The sequence below is a fragment of the Polyodon spathula genome, chromosome 1, assembly GCF_017654505.1.
Source record: "Polyodon spathula isolate WHYD16114869_AA chromosome 1, ASM1765450v1, whole genome shotgun sequence".
Taxonomy (NCBI): Eukaryota; Metazoa; Chordata; class Actinopteri; order Acipenseriformes; family Polyodontidae; genus Polyodon; species Polyodon spathula.
Genome location: NC_054534.1, coordinates 95,305,890 through 95,321,298, shown reverse-complemented (window position 1 = coordinate 95,321,298; position 15,409 = coordinate 95,305,890).

The following is a 15,409-nucleotide window of genomic DNA, read 5'->3' as shown; positions in this document are numbered from 1 at the left end:
TATGATTTACTTTCTTTTACATGTTTTAATTGAACTAATTTACTCATCTTAACTTAGTGTGTAGTTCAGAGTTATACATGGGACGACTTTATTTGGCATAAGGATATTTAATAAAAAACACAAATAATTTTTTGCCTTAAATATGATTTATGCTTTTTCATTTCAGGATTATAAATGCAATAAGGACCTTCAGGGCGCCCGTATACGTAGAATTTATGGACTTCGTCTCGTGCCTCACAATGCCCCAAGGCATCTGTATATTCAATCTATACGGACACCTAGCCGGGCCTCATTGCACATATATATACCAGATATACACACACACACACACACACACACACACAGGGCATGACGTTAAGGTCATGAAGGGCAAGGCAATGTTGCTTTCATTTGGCGATTACATTCAGGCAAGGCATTCTCAGGGGCAGAATGGCAAATCATAAATCCAACCCAAGGGCACCAAGGCGATTTTCATACGCATTCATAAAACAACTAATAAGAAATACACTAATCAGTTGCATGTCCATCCTCACCTCTTCAGCAACGTTAGTTTATTATTGAACAGCAAATATTAGTTCAGATAGTGTAGATCCTACCAAAGTTTCCATACGCTCTGCTGTATGTGCTCCATGCGCTATCACTGCTGGTAGTGTCACGTGAGCTGTTCAGTATTTTGATATGTAAATGAATCCTGTTTGCCTGTGGGGTGTATCCACTTAACTTTTGTCTCGCTCTCCTACCTGTCACTCTGCAGCAAATGCACGCACCCACACTGCAGACAGCTACCCAGTCACAAGCATTAATACCCTGTATCTTTCTAAACAAGGAATTTGGGGGAGCTCCCCAATAAAAACGGAATCTCAAAACAATAATTGTGTGAAATATAGTAATTACTGCAGCTGTTTATAATGGTATTTAACACAGGATTCATTCATCCGAATTTTTACATCTCTGCCCTTACTCTGGTCCCACCTCAGTCATGTATGCGATGGATTACTCTACAGACAGCCTATTATGTTGATTACATTTTAATTCAAACAGAGGTGCCATCAAGGATTAGAAAAAAAGTGTGTGTGGGGGGCACTAGACTAATGTTGGACCAATAGACCTGTGCATAAAAACCCTCAATTTTGTATGCTGCAAACACAAGGGTATCTCTTACTGCAAAAAACATTCTATAGAGGTCAATGTAAAGCATTTGACTTTATCCTGAGCTTCTACCACTACAGCTGAGGTATGACATACAGTAGGGTAAAATCATAAATCTGCATATCCTTGCACTGTAGTAACATACCCATAAACATTAACCCTTTAACTATCACTTATCAAAGTAGGTCTCTGAGAAACAAAATAGCCATATAACTTACTGATAATTCACAGAACAAAACTTGGCAAGAAATACATTTTTGCCAAATAAAACAATTAAACCCCGGCATAATTTTCTCAACCACAAAAGTTTAAAAGCACTCAGCAAGAACTGTGCTTGTTTTTTTTTTTTGTTGTTTTTTTTTTATTGCTGTTCTGCTGCTAGTCAAGCATGACAGGATCTATGAGAAGTTGTATTTAAAATTGTCCTTACTGGGAAAGCTTTTCAATTAAACTGTAATAATATCTGCAGGAATATATATTATGTACTGATGTATATTCCTACCCAAATGACTTGCCTTTTAGCTTGCCAGAAGCCCCAACCACATTAAAAACCCGTGCAGAATGTGACTGAGGGATTATCAGATAATTGATAGCTAGTTAATCTCTCGGTCACTAATATAAAAGCCTGCAGTTCTCGTTGCTCGGGGTTGGTGTTCAAAGGAGAGCGAGAGCAGTTTAAAATCCAAACTAAATACAAGGTCTGTGAAAGCGATTGCACAGCCTGACCTGTGTTTTTGTTCGAAATTTGTGTTTGTTTAATATTTATTTTGCTCAGTTTTCCTTTTCCATAGCCATAGAAAGTGAATTCTAATTTAAGTTAACCACCGTTTAAGGGGAAAAAAAAAAACAAAAAAAACACGTTAATACACAACGTCTCCCCGTCGCTACACTAAGGACATTAAAAAAAAAAATAATAATTGGAAGCTTTATTATTTCAGAGTAAAAGGGGGCCAAACTATATACTCGAGTCCCCCGCCCCCCCATCAAAAAAGCGCAGGGGCCGTGGCCCACCTGGTGGCGGTGCCCCTGAATTCAAACCAACACAAATCAATGTTTTCCGAGTGATTCACACACTAATTGTTACAAAAATAAAATAAAGGTCACCCACTGTAAAAATAAAACGGTATAAAAATATCCAATTTAAAAACAAAAACTTTCATAATAAAAAAATACAATGAAAAAACCAAAAAAATATTCCCTGTACTTTTATTAAACTCGGTCCCACACTACTGACATAGATTAGACTATAGCCTGTAGATACAGCCTTAGTGATACAACTGTACAAACAACGCGGCTTTGAAAAAAAAAAAAACTGGAAATAGAAACTTTGTCAGACAATGGAGAGTGCTCTGAATCACAACAATGACCAGCTGGATGTACATAATGTTAGATGTTTACATTTGAGAGACTTTATATAGTTTCACAGTTCTTGAAATTTACAGTTTCATAATGCAGGGAGCTGCTACTTAAACCTTGTCATAGCTACATCTGTTGGAAGATGTCAGGCCTGACCAGGGTGACGGTGGATCCAGTATCTATCAGCGCAGTTCCGGGCAGGCCCTCCACCCTGCAGTTTAAATGGAGATGTGTCCCGATACTGTATCTCCCCATGATGACTGGTGCGTTGGTAGTTTGTTTGGAAACTCAGACCGATGTTTCCCCTTCTACATCAGCCCTTCTTAGTTTTCCTGGCTCACAGCAGCTCTGTTTCCCCTGTACTGCTGAACCGGCTATAGTGGGTGGCCACCAGGGTGCGGTAGCTGCTCATCTCCTCCTCCATCTCATCTCTGCTGCACCTCTCAGTGCCGTCGTCAGTTGCTCTGCCTTATCGCCCTCGCTCCACTTGCACAAGTTACCCAACACGGTTTACTGTGTGTGGAAGGCTTCGCTTCCAGTGTCCTGCTGTACTGTCGCCGCAATTGGGTTGCTCGGCCCACGGTCTCTCTTGGCTCTGGGTTTTCGACGCGGCACTCTGCGGAACCCAGCCGGGCCCCATGCACTCTGTCACCAGTGACTGCTGTCTTCCAGCGCTGGTCCTGACCTGTTCCTCCATCTGGGCAAGCTCTTTCTCAAGTTCCCTTACGTACTGGGAAAGGTGTTCCACCTCGTCTTTAGTTTCTTCATCTCCTAGCCGCTCTTGCTTGGTGTTCCATTCTGAATCCAAAGAAAAATTCTAAAGAAAAGGTTTTGTAACCAGGAGGTCCTCTGTTAAGATCCCTGCTCACTCACTGACTCACTGGATGACCCTGAGCAAGTCACTTAACCTCCTGTTCTCTGTCTTTTTGGTTCACACACCCTAGTCTCTGTAAGTCGCTTTGGATAAAGACGTCCACTAAATAAACAAATAATAACACTAATAATGTGGATATCAAGTTGGAGCCAAATGGGAGAGTGTTCTTGAACCTGTTTAACCCTTAATAAAGAATACATGTAATTTTGGAAACTTAAAGGAACAAATAAATAAATAAATATACATAAAGAAACAGCAGATTGAAAATTGTTTAAATACTTAGCCAGTGTAGAAAACTTCACATCTGTGCACATAATATACGTATTTTTTTTTACAAAACAACAAGTACCTAAGCTGCTGCATTGTCACCATCAAATTTAGTGTTAAATTACCTTTGGAAGCAATGTATATTTCTCTGTGCAGTCTGCTCAATAGAAGTATTACCAGTGCCATCTAGTGTTCATAGCTGATATAATATTGAAGGATTGGTTAAATACAGCTCTCTTATTCAGGAATGTTGACATTAACTAGGTTACAGTAAAAAAATAAAATAATAATAATCTCTCTGTTGCGTAAATCTTAGGCTGGTCTTGGTTTATCTTTGATAGTTGCTAATGTTATAAGTGATTTGCAAACATCAAGACTGATATCAGTTCTCAGTCAACAACCAAAGCCTAAATGCAACTGCCTGTGTGTATTTAATAAGAGTATTGATATACCAAATGTTTGTACATTCATAAAGTACATTCAGCGATTTGCATATGATTTGTCCTTGAGCCAGATATTGATTTAGCTATTGAACTGCAGATTAAATGTTGTCTTCTATAGTAAAAAGTGAGGCTGGAGATTATTGGTGCAATGTGAGATCAGATTTCTAGAAAGCTATGTGTCACTGACCTTTAAGATGATAAGAGATTGTACAGTGAAAACATGTTTACTTATTTTATGACCAGTAAGGCATTACGTACAATGGGCCATGTAGCATTGCAGAAGTTATTGCATTGCTTGGGTACATTGAACCAGTGGAAAAAGATTTGGTTTTAGAAGTTATTGTCTTATTGCTCTGAAAGAATTGTTTTTATTTTGTATGTATATATTGCAATTCAAATGTATTAGGTAAATGTAAAGATAAATAAACACACCTACTTAAATATTTTACACACATTAGTTTAAGATTACTATTGTAATAGCTTTTTAATCAAATGTAATGCCACTGTATTACCACAGATAGCCGCCATTCATTTAATGCCAATTACTAACTGTATAAACACATTGCTATTGGGAGCTGAGAGTATGTAGTCTTCAAAAGTCTTTTTAATAGGTGTTATAGGAAATGTAAACTTTAAAAATATTAACGGAAATATAAATTAGCAATTCAAATGCAATTTAAAACGAATTATTCATTTTGAAACGTCATTCCATCTTTCCAAATATCAATCACAATCAAGTATATATAGGCCATTTCAAATCTTATTATCAGATTACAGTCAGCAATCACATATCCGACCCTATAAAATTTTGACTTCAGTGAGTTATATGAGTGTGATCCATATCGTTAGGTTACTTACCGTAACCCTGGTACCTGAAAGAGAAGATGACAACCAAAACATACGTATGGGAAATGCCTTCTATACCAGAGCTGTCGATATGCCCCTTCCTGGATGACATCCTCGGTCCCGCCTACCTAGGGGTTAAAATCGCCATTCCATGGAAGGCATGTCTCTTTTTGCATCGAAGCCGTGAGTGCAAACGATGCGACCTCGCTGGCTGGCGGTCATCTTCTCTTTCAGGGAACCAGCGTTATGGTAAGTAACCTAGCGCGCCCTTTCAATTCGAAGACAACCACCAAAACATTATGTATGGGAAATGTATACCAGAGACATTGCGAGGGAGAAGCAACTACAGCTTACGAGGGAACCGTATAACCCAAGGTTAGAGGTGTGAGCATGCAACCTCAAGGATCTACCAGATTCAAGCGGTAGAACCTGGAGAATGTATGTGTCGTATACAGGAGCCGTGCACCGAGTACCTGTTGGTTGTTTATGCGCTGCTTCCTGGACGCTGACGTCACCACCCGCACCACTCAAGTCATCTTTGCCACAACGACCCAACAGCAAAATTAAATCTAAATGTTACCCATGCATATTACTGCATAAAATGTAAAAGGCAATGCAATTTAGCAAAAGATTAAATCAAGACTCCAGAACTAAAAGAGTATCCAAAGTCAGTATTCAAAACTACAGAATATAGTGCGCAATAAAGCCCTAATGTCACAGTCCACTTGCAAATAAAAATTCATAAATGCAACTAAAGATCATAGATTTTTTTTAAATACATCACTGTATATAAAACTGTTTAATGATCACCTTTTACATTACCGTAGCTTGTCTCATTCACTTTGTTTTTTATTCATTTTCATCATGTGAAACTGCACAATAAAAACAGACTGATCCTGCGAGAAAAAAGTAGACCATCTAGAAAAGGAAGTAGACCATCTAGAAAAGGGGCGGAGCTACAGTACACAAACTCAATGACCTGGACAGGAAACAGTGTGGCATCCGTCGATTGGAGGAGTAGATGCGCTCGTTAACCAAGGGGTCAAGAGTGAGGGTATAAATAGGGGTTGTAGTAAAGTAATCTGTTTCTTTGTAAATGGTTAGAGAACAACCTAAAAGGAGAACCACCTAAAAGGAGAACCTGTGAAAAGTGTAAGTGTTGTGTTTGTTTGTTTTGTCTCAAGTAAAAATATTTAAACTACTAACACAAGCTGTAGCTAGACACCAGCACTTCCCTTTGTTTCATGGAGAACTATATTTGCACCATGAGCATTAATTCACTCACTAAAGTAACTGTGTATATGTTTTGTGTTATATTTGGGTGCTTAAAGGACAGGACTTTTGGTTATGGGTCAAACCCGAGGATTATAAATAAAGTGATACATGCCGCTGTATCACTTTACTTCATTATTGTTTACTGTTGTTTGCCGTCAGGCTCTGGACAAAATACTAATAAACAATTGCACCTGGATATCGTTGTCTGTCTGTCTGTTTCTTCTGCACTGCTATATTATCTTCACCTGACATGACTCGGGAACTCGTATGTGCAGGTAATTTTCTTTATTACTCAAATAAATAAAAATATTCTTTTCACAAAACAAATTATATGAAAAATATCAAACAAAAACTTAACCCTTAACTGGATATTGACTATCTCACTTTTCCATCCCTCTCTAGACTGAAAAAGCTAATCAGAATAAACAAAACAAATCTCTCCGAGAATGTCCCACAGGTAAGTCAACACACAGTCTTTATGACAGTTTACCTGTGTTTCTTAATATCTTTTTATTTGTTAAACAGTTTGTTTGTTTATACAGGTGGCTACACTACAGGTAAGTTCCCGGTCCTTGTCTCCCTGTACTGGAGATGACAGGCAAAACTGTCAGTGACCACTGACCAGTTCAACTTTCCAGTGTCTCCTTCTGCTGGAGACTGCAGGTGTAACAGGTACGTATAAACAGTCCTCAGGTTCACATTGTCTGCCTCTGCTGGAGACAGTACAAGAGGCAGATAAGTATGCAGCTATCCCAACTGCTGCTGTCACCCTCTGCTGGAGGTGGCCTGTAAGTATCAAGCAGTTCCACAGACTAACTTCCTGCCCTGCCCAGGATCCAGGAAAACAGAACAAGAAAGCACGGACCGACAGTCCTTTGTTTGTTGTTTAAGAAACAACACAATAAAACACAGTTTAAAAATCTTCTTTTGTTGTCCTTTGTGTTTTTTTCCAATGGGACACAATTGGGGGTTGCCAATACACAAGCGTTTTTGGGTTCGCTACCCTGGCAGTGGTTTTACTCACCCACTGCACAATCACAAACTCAACAATTATTACTGGCAAAAGAATTACTACTGGGACAAACCTCCGTAGTTTGAATATAAACCAACACACACTTTTGCTGGCAATCTCTAAATAAATCCATCTTTGTTTCCCTTTTCTTTATTCCTTCTCCAACCACAGTACACAAACGCTATTTCGTCCTCACCCACACTACCTCCTACTCAAGTGCACACTTCCTTTTTATCCCCAGGATGCCCAGCCCTTCAACTAACCAGAGCCAAGCACCCTGGGAATTATATTTTTAGTGCCACCCGCCATTTCTCACTTACTATATATATATATTATATATATATATATATATATATATATATATATATATATATATATATATCAGTCATTGGTCCAGGTCCAAAATTTATATATAGCAGGTCCAAAATAAATATATATCGCTAATATATCGAGGGCCGAGCGTGACACTCATAGAAAAACAAATAGGCTAACAAATAAATACTGCATAACCGCTCCCTCGTTTTATCGGGGGCATCAGGGTCCAGTATAAATCCTCTATACAAGCTGCTTTTTCTAATTTTTTGTATAAAAAGCAGCACACTGTTTTAATTCTTACTGCAGAGTTTAATTACTTCTCATCAACTTCAGTCTTTAATTTCACGAGTCTTCCTCTCTTTTCTATATATTTAACAGGGCTGTACAGTTATTTAGTTATTTATTTTTAGAACGTGGTCTCCCCTTCCACCCCTGTCTTATTTTGTATTTTTGTATCATGATTTATTATTTATTTAAATGATGCTGTGTGTTTTGTTATATGATTCATTTATTGTATTTATGACTGAGAGAGCGGGTATGTGTTTTGGCAGAGGTGAGTTTTGGCAGCTCGTCCTCTGCCAGTGTAATTTAAAAAAAAAAAACTTGTGCAGAAGGTGGTTTCTCCTGAATTAATTAGGCGATTAATTTGTTACTAATCGTAACATGGTCACCTGCATCAAAGCCTGCAGCTCTCTACACTCAGCATGGGTGTTCTGAAGTGGAGAACAGGAGAGCGAGAAGAGACATATCGACCTTTAGTTGTGCTAGGTTGCTTGTCTTGCAGCCTTGGTTCTGCAGTCTCTTTTTCCTAAATAGGGGGTGTGCTCCTTTACCCATCCTCCCAGAGACCTGCTAGGAGTCTGTCATAAGTGGATAGTGTACCTCATCCACGTCCCTAGAATGGAGGGTTACTCACATGTAATCATAGTTCTATGAGTGGTGTATGATGCACATCAAATAACTCACAACCTCTCCTTGCATATGGTACATCGATTATTCCTTCTAGCGTGCAAGATCTGGAGTGTCAAGGAGGATGCCACCCAGGTAGGAGGAGCAAGTTTAAAGGCTTTCTGGGCAGAATTAAAGGGGGCTAATAGATGTGATAATCAGAACTACAGAGGGGACAAGAGCACATCTGACTCCTCCGAACTTACTGCAGTGACCAAGTGGAGAATTTGGATTAAACTATTTATCTATATATTGTGAAAAGATCCTCGCAACTCACGGTTCGTTGCCCTTTTAAAAGAACAGACCCAAGAAACAGGAATGGATTTTAACAGCGCTGACGCTCACTTTTAATAAACACAAATCAAAAATAAACAAAACAAACAAACACCTAGCTCTTTCTTGGTGCACTAACTAACAAGCCGTAATCTACCTCACACAGGACGGCTAAGCCATTTACCTGTCGACACGAAAACACACACAAGGTCTTCACACTCTACCTTGTATTACAATTGCACACACCTACAATCGGGCTCCTCACACACCAGCAGCCCCGAACAAACTGGCTGCCTTCCTTAAATACCCTGCACCTGGCTCTAATTTAGAATTAACAATGTGCATTTTCACATGTTTTAGCAGGGAGGATATTAACCCCCTCCCTGCTGTATTACACATCCTCCCCTCCAAGTCTAACACTGAATGAAGCGACGACTGGGGAAATGGAGGATGCAGCAGTGGGCAGAGATCTTCACCTGGGGACTGGCTCAGCGATGTCCAATCACCCAGGGGAGCACCAGTGACGTCTGGCAGCAGCCCAACCATGTCTGGGTGCTCGGGAATGGCCAATGTTGCAGACTCCTGGGCCCCAGGTCCAGCGCAGGAAGGTCTAGAAAGACCGGCAGGGTGTCCAGGAGCAAAGGGCAAGGGACCGCACCTGGCAGTGCCAAACTGGTTCGCTAGGGTGATGGAGGTGGGCACCTCACCGCCTCTGTTCGTTGCTGCTCCCTCTCTGGGCTTTAGGAGTGGCGGCTCCTCCTCTCTCTTGCTTCTCTTTCTCTCTGGCTCCTAATCCTTTGATCTTTTTCTTCTCTCCTTTTCTTGATTCTCCTTCACGAGCTGGAGGCAGCAGGGCTTCTTCTGCACATTTCTGGAGCAGCAGGTCTGGCTCAGTCAGCTCCCACTCCGGTAACCCTAGCACCACTCTCCACTTCTTGTCCTGCTCACGTGAAATAGCGATATTCTTATAGAGCAGATCAAACATCTTTAAAATTAATTTTCTGGGTCTTTAGGGGTGCCCACACTTTCTGCCACCATATGTGAAAGATCCTCGCAACTCTCACGATTCATTACCCCTTTAAGAACAGACCCAGGAAACAGGAATGGATTTTAACAGTGCTGATGCTCACTTTTAATAAACACAAATAAAAAATAAACAAAACAAACAAACACCTAACTCCTTCTTGGTGCACTAACTAACATAAGCCATAATCTACCTCACACAGGACGGCTAAGCCGTTTACCTGTCAACACAAAAACACACACAAGATCTTCACACTCTACCTTGTATTACAATTGCACACACCTACAATCAGGCTCCTCACACACCAGCAGCCCTGAACAAACAGGCTGCCTTCCTTAAATACCCTGCACCTGGCTCTAATTTACACTTAACACCAGGTGCAGGGGTAACTAATAATTAAACAATAAACCAGTGTACATTTTCACATGTTTTTAGCAGGGAGGATATTAACCCCCTCCCTGCTGTATTACTATATATATATATATATATATAAACGGCACTGCACAGAAGATAAAAACACCAAAAGAATAATAACATAACTTATATGCTCTTAGTTCCAACTGTTTCTGTACTTTGTCCTTTTGAATCCCTTTTATCTAACTTTTATCTAATACCTTTTGTTGGTTTGTAGTTATACAGTACCAGTATACCACCCAGACTGGTATCAGTTTGTGTTTAAATATAATAATAAGCCATTCAAGGCTGCTTAAGTTGCAAGGAACCAAGTGCTAATTAGGAATGGGTGCATGATTCTACACTTTCCTGTGGCAAGACAAAATAAATTGGATTAGCTCATACTGTGAGGGTCATACCATCCAATCAAATCTACAGTTGTGCCATCCTATGGCAGCTACAGTTGGTTGGTATGTTGCTGCAATTTAACTGTAATTTTAAAGTAAATTTGGGGTGAGTTGAACCCCCTGTGGAACTTTAAGATCCATGATGGCGACTGTGGCAGAGCAAAGCTCTGCCGTTTAGAAATTGGCAGGGATGGGGTTTACATGTTCAGGTGGCTGGGGTTGATTAGTTGATTAAATTATTAACTTAATTAACGATCAATCAGTGCCACCTGACTTATAAGGAGGCCTCTACTTCTCATTTGAGAGGAGGGAGCTGAGGAAGGAGGTTGGTGTTTTGTTGTTTGTGATTGTTGAGTGTTTTGAATCCACTGAAGGCATTGCTCGGCCTGAAAATGTTATTTTTGTAAGTTTTGCTTTTTGTCTTTCTTTTTGTGTTTAAATTGCTTTGTTTTGGCCCTTGTGCCCTTTCATTTTTGTGTTTATTTATAAGTTATTTTTTTGAACTGCAGACTGTCTCTGGGCCTCTATCTACTCACCAGCCTGCCACAGTGACTATCAAAAACATACTCCTGATTTTATCTGAGAATGACTGACAAATTCATAACAATCATGGTCATGTGTATATTAACTTGGTTTAAACCTGATTATCAGACTTAGAGTTGTGGTTTCAGCTATGGCAAAACAACAGAATTTCAACATTGCTTGATACCAATGTAAACCAAAATTTGCATCCTTTGAAAAAAGAAAAGTCTTCTACTGAGGGGTGTACCAGAACTGAACAGCGCTCAAAAGGAGTTACAACAAATAGCTACCACTTAAACAATATTGGGCAGCAGAATAAACTAGAGCTTAAATAATGCATTCAGTCTTAATTACTCCTTGGTTAACATTTGAAAGTAAGTTGTGCCTCTTCTTTGATGTAATCCCAGTTTAAGGGAGAATGTACAAATAAATGTAAATTAAGAGTTAAAGGAAAATGTTAAATTAATGAAAAATGTTCTACAGATGGCACATTTTCACATGGTAACACATGCTGGTGTTAAGCCAGCCTTAAAAACAATTATTGGTGCTAAACATTGCAAGGTTAATAAAAACAGTTACTGAGTTCTTATACGGTATTATCATACCTTTAAATGTTCATTCAAAGCAAATACAGTATATGTAGAAGCTGCACTTACCACTAACTGAAGCCTTGCACAAGTGTAGAGGGATCAAGCAAGTCAGCCACTAAATTAACCTCAGCTATAAAGACTTTCATTGTGTCAGTAATGTCTGTGACCAATCAATGATTAACAGACTGCTGAAAAGCTTTGTGATCAATGTTCACTGACAAACATAAATTTGATATTACATTCCCAGTTACTCACAAGAATTTACAGAAAAAATACATATTGTAAATCCTTTCTTTCCAAAATCATAAACTTATATAGTGATATAAACTGGCATGATTGTAAAAACGTTGATGTTTGTAGCTTGAGGCATTCTGACTAGCAGAAATCGGCTTCAAAGAAAATATTTTAACCCCAATATGACAGTCAAATACAGTTGATAGTACGTTAAATATCCACATATACTGTGCTTGCAATAATGAGTTTAAGAAAAAATGTGCAAGAACCCCCCACGTTCTAAACTTTGAAATATATACCCTGAAAGCATGTACAAATTTTTACCATCTATATATATATAAAACTATATATATATATATATATATATATATATATATATATATATATAGTGCCTATAGAAAGTCTACGCTCCTTTCAAATTTTTCACCTTTTGTGGCCTAATAGCCTGGAATTAAAATGCATTAAAATAGTTTTTTTTTTTTTTCATTTGTCTACACATCCTATCCCACAACTTCCAAGTGAAAAAAATAGTCCAGAAATTTGCAGAAAATTAATTAAAAATAAAAACTGAAATAGCTTGGTTTGATAGGTGTCCACCTCTCTTGTAATAGCAATCCTAAATTAGCTCAGGTGTAACCAATCACCTTCAAAATCACACATCAAGTTATCAAAGGCCATGACTATCCCTTGGAGCACGGTCAAGACGATTATTATGAAACGTGGAAGGTGTATGGCACAACCAAGACCCTGCCTAGATCAGGCCATCACTCCAAACTGGATAATCGAGTAAGAAGGAGACTGATCAAAGAGGCTACCAAGAGGTCAATGGCAACTTTACAAGAGCTACAGGCTTTTATGGCCAAGACTGGTCAAAATGTGCATGTGACAACAATATCCCAAGCACTCCACAAATCTGGCCTGTATGGTAGGGCGGCAAGAAGGAAGCTATTACTCAAGAAAGCCCACCTTGAATCCCATTTGAAGCATGCAAAAAACACTCAGGAGAGTCTGTAGCCATGTGGCAAAAAGTTTTGTGGTCTGACGAAACTAAAATTGAACTTTGTTGCGTAAATGCAAAGCGTTATGTTTGACGCAAACCCAGCACAGCGCATCATCCAAAGAACACCATCCCTACTGTGAAGCATGGTGGTGTCAGCATCATGTTATGGGAATGTTTCTCATCGGCAGGGACTGGGGCACTTGCCAGGATAGAAGAGAAAATGAATGGAGCAAAGTACAGAGAAGTCCTTGAGGAAAACCTGCTGCCCTCTGCAAGAAAGCTGAAACTGGGACGGTTCAGCTTTCAGCATAGGAATGACTCAAAGCACACAACCAAAGCTACACTGGAGTGGCTAAGGAACAAAAAGGTAAATGTCATTGAGTGGCCCAGTCAAAGCCCCGACCTAAATCCAATCGAAACTTTGTGGCATGACTTAAAGATTGCTGTCCATCAATGCTCCCCAAGTAAGTTGACAGAGCTTGAACAGTTTTGTAAAGAAGAATGCTCAAATATTGCCAGATCTATCTATAGGGAGACCTATCCCAACAGACTCACAGCTGTAATTGCTGCCAAATGTGAGGCACTGACACAACAAAATGTAAAAAAAGTTCAAGGGGATGTAGACTTTCTATAGGCACTGTGTGTGTATATATATATATATATATATATATATATATATATATATATATATATATATATATATATATATATATATGTGTGTGTGTGTGTGTGTTAGGACCCTGTGACAGGATGGGTTGGTGATTGAAGTCAGACCAGGAAATAGAAATAAGGACAAAATACTGTGGTGTGAGTCGCCAATGTGCTCAAAATAACAAACACAAAACAAAAGGCAACATAGGGGCGGGCATACGCCATCACAGACCCCAAGCCGAAATACAACCCCATTGGGATTGGGTTGACTCCATAGCCTTGGGGTTAATTGACATTTTTAGAACCCAGAAATCTTTTCGTGTTCGACTTGAGGTTGCCTTGCAAATGACTCCATTAACTGCAGCTTAGTTCAGTTCACCGCTGGAGCTCCTTATGAAACCAGGGTGCACCAGAGCCGCTCAGAGCGGCAGAGGAAGGCGTGCTAGCGTCAAAAGAGCGTTGAGGCAAACTTAATTGTTTCAGGTGGCGCTCTACTCATGTTCTTAATTGGGACTTAGTCAAAATGTTGTGTTTCAATTGAGTTTGGCACGCCTCTAGAGCATCCGTCTGAAACTGGTCTACTTGTGTACTGTCAAAGTGAGTTCCAGTATCACACACGGGTACATCTAGTCTGCTACTAATACACTAGTAGCAGCTCTCCTTCTATAGACAATAACAGAACAACAGCAAATTAAACCCAGCAGCTTCGACAGAAATTCAGGATCACCACAAGCCGACGAATCAAGCTTTTTTATTTTTATTTTTTTTAAATGAGTAGGCCGCCTTTTTTTTTTTCCCCGCCCCCTGTAGTTTGTAACACCTGCCAATTTTTTTTGTTAGTTTGCAGTTTTTGGATATGATGAATAATAAATACATTTTAAACCATTTTATTTACAGTTAATAATAATAATAATAATAATAATATAATAATAATAATAATAATAATAATAATAATAATAATAATAATATAGCATCAAACAAATTTAAATTAGATGGATGTAGTAATTGTATCAATTTAATATGCAATTAAAACCGAGATTAACTAAGATTAATTTTTTAAATTAAAGATTAATTTTTTTTTAATTGCTTGACAGCCCTAATATATATATATATATATATATATATATATATATATATATATATATATATATATATATATATATAGTACACTGCTGCAACCCCAGCCCAAATTCTAACGCAAACTCTTATCTGATTGGTCAAAGGTCAAGAGACTTATAAAGGCCAATCAACATCACTATGAGTACTTTTGACTTCGGTTCCTAAGAAACTATTTAAGCAATGGAGCCTGTCGATGTGTCAAGAAAGACTATCAGTGCTAGCCTTGTTGAGTATAGAACAAGCACGAGCACGAAAATTGAACACGGACAAGATTGTGAATGATTTTGCTGCCATGAAATCCTGAAGAGGGGCTTTTCAACTAATGTTTGGTAAGCACTGTGGTGGGAAAATTACATCTCATGCAATTTCTGTACTAACCTCTGAGCTGTTTGTTCATGTGTTTGTTTAGCCTGTGTGACTTAAAAAGGGATTATACCAATGTAATAAGAAGTTTGAAGTTTATTTAGTAAATAAATTTCTATAGTCTAGATGTTTCTCTTCCTCTTTCAGCCTTCACCACACATCCTGTTATTGCTAAGTGAAGAGGGTTTAAGGTAGATTGAAAATGCCCATATATAGTAATGCTTTAAAGTAACTGGAAGAAAGCCTACGTGACAAGACAGAGATTGTCATGGTGCCACGAGGAATAAAACATGCTCGCTAAAGCCATAATAAGTTAATCATAAGTAGTAATAATATTACTCATATGAT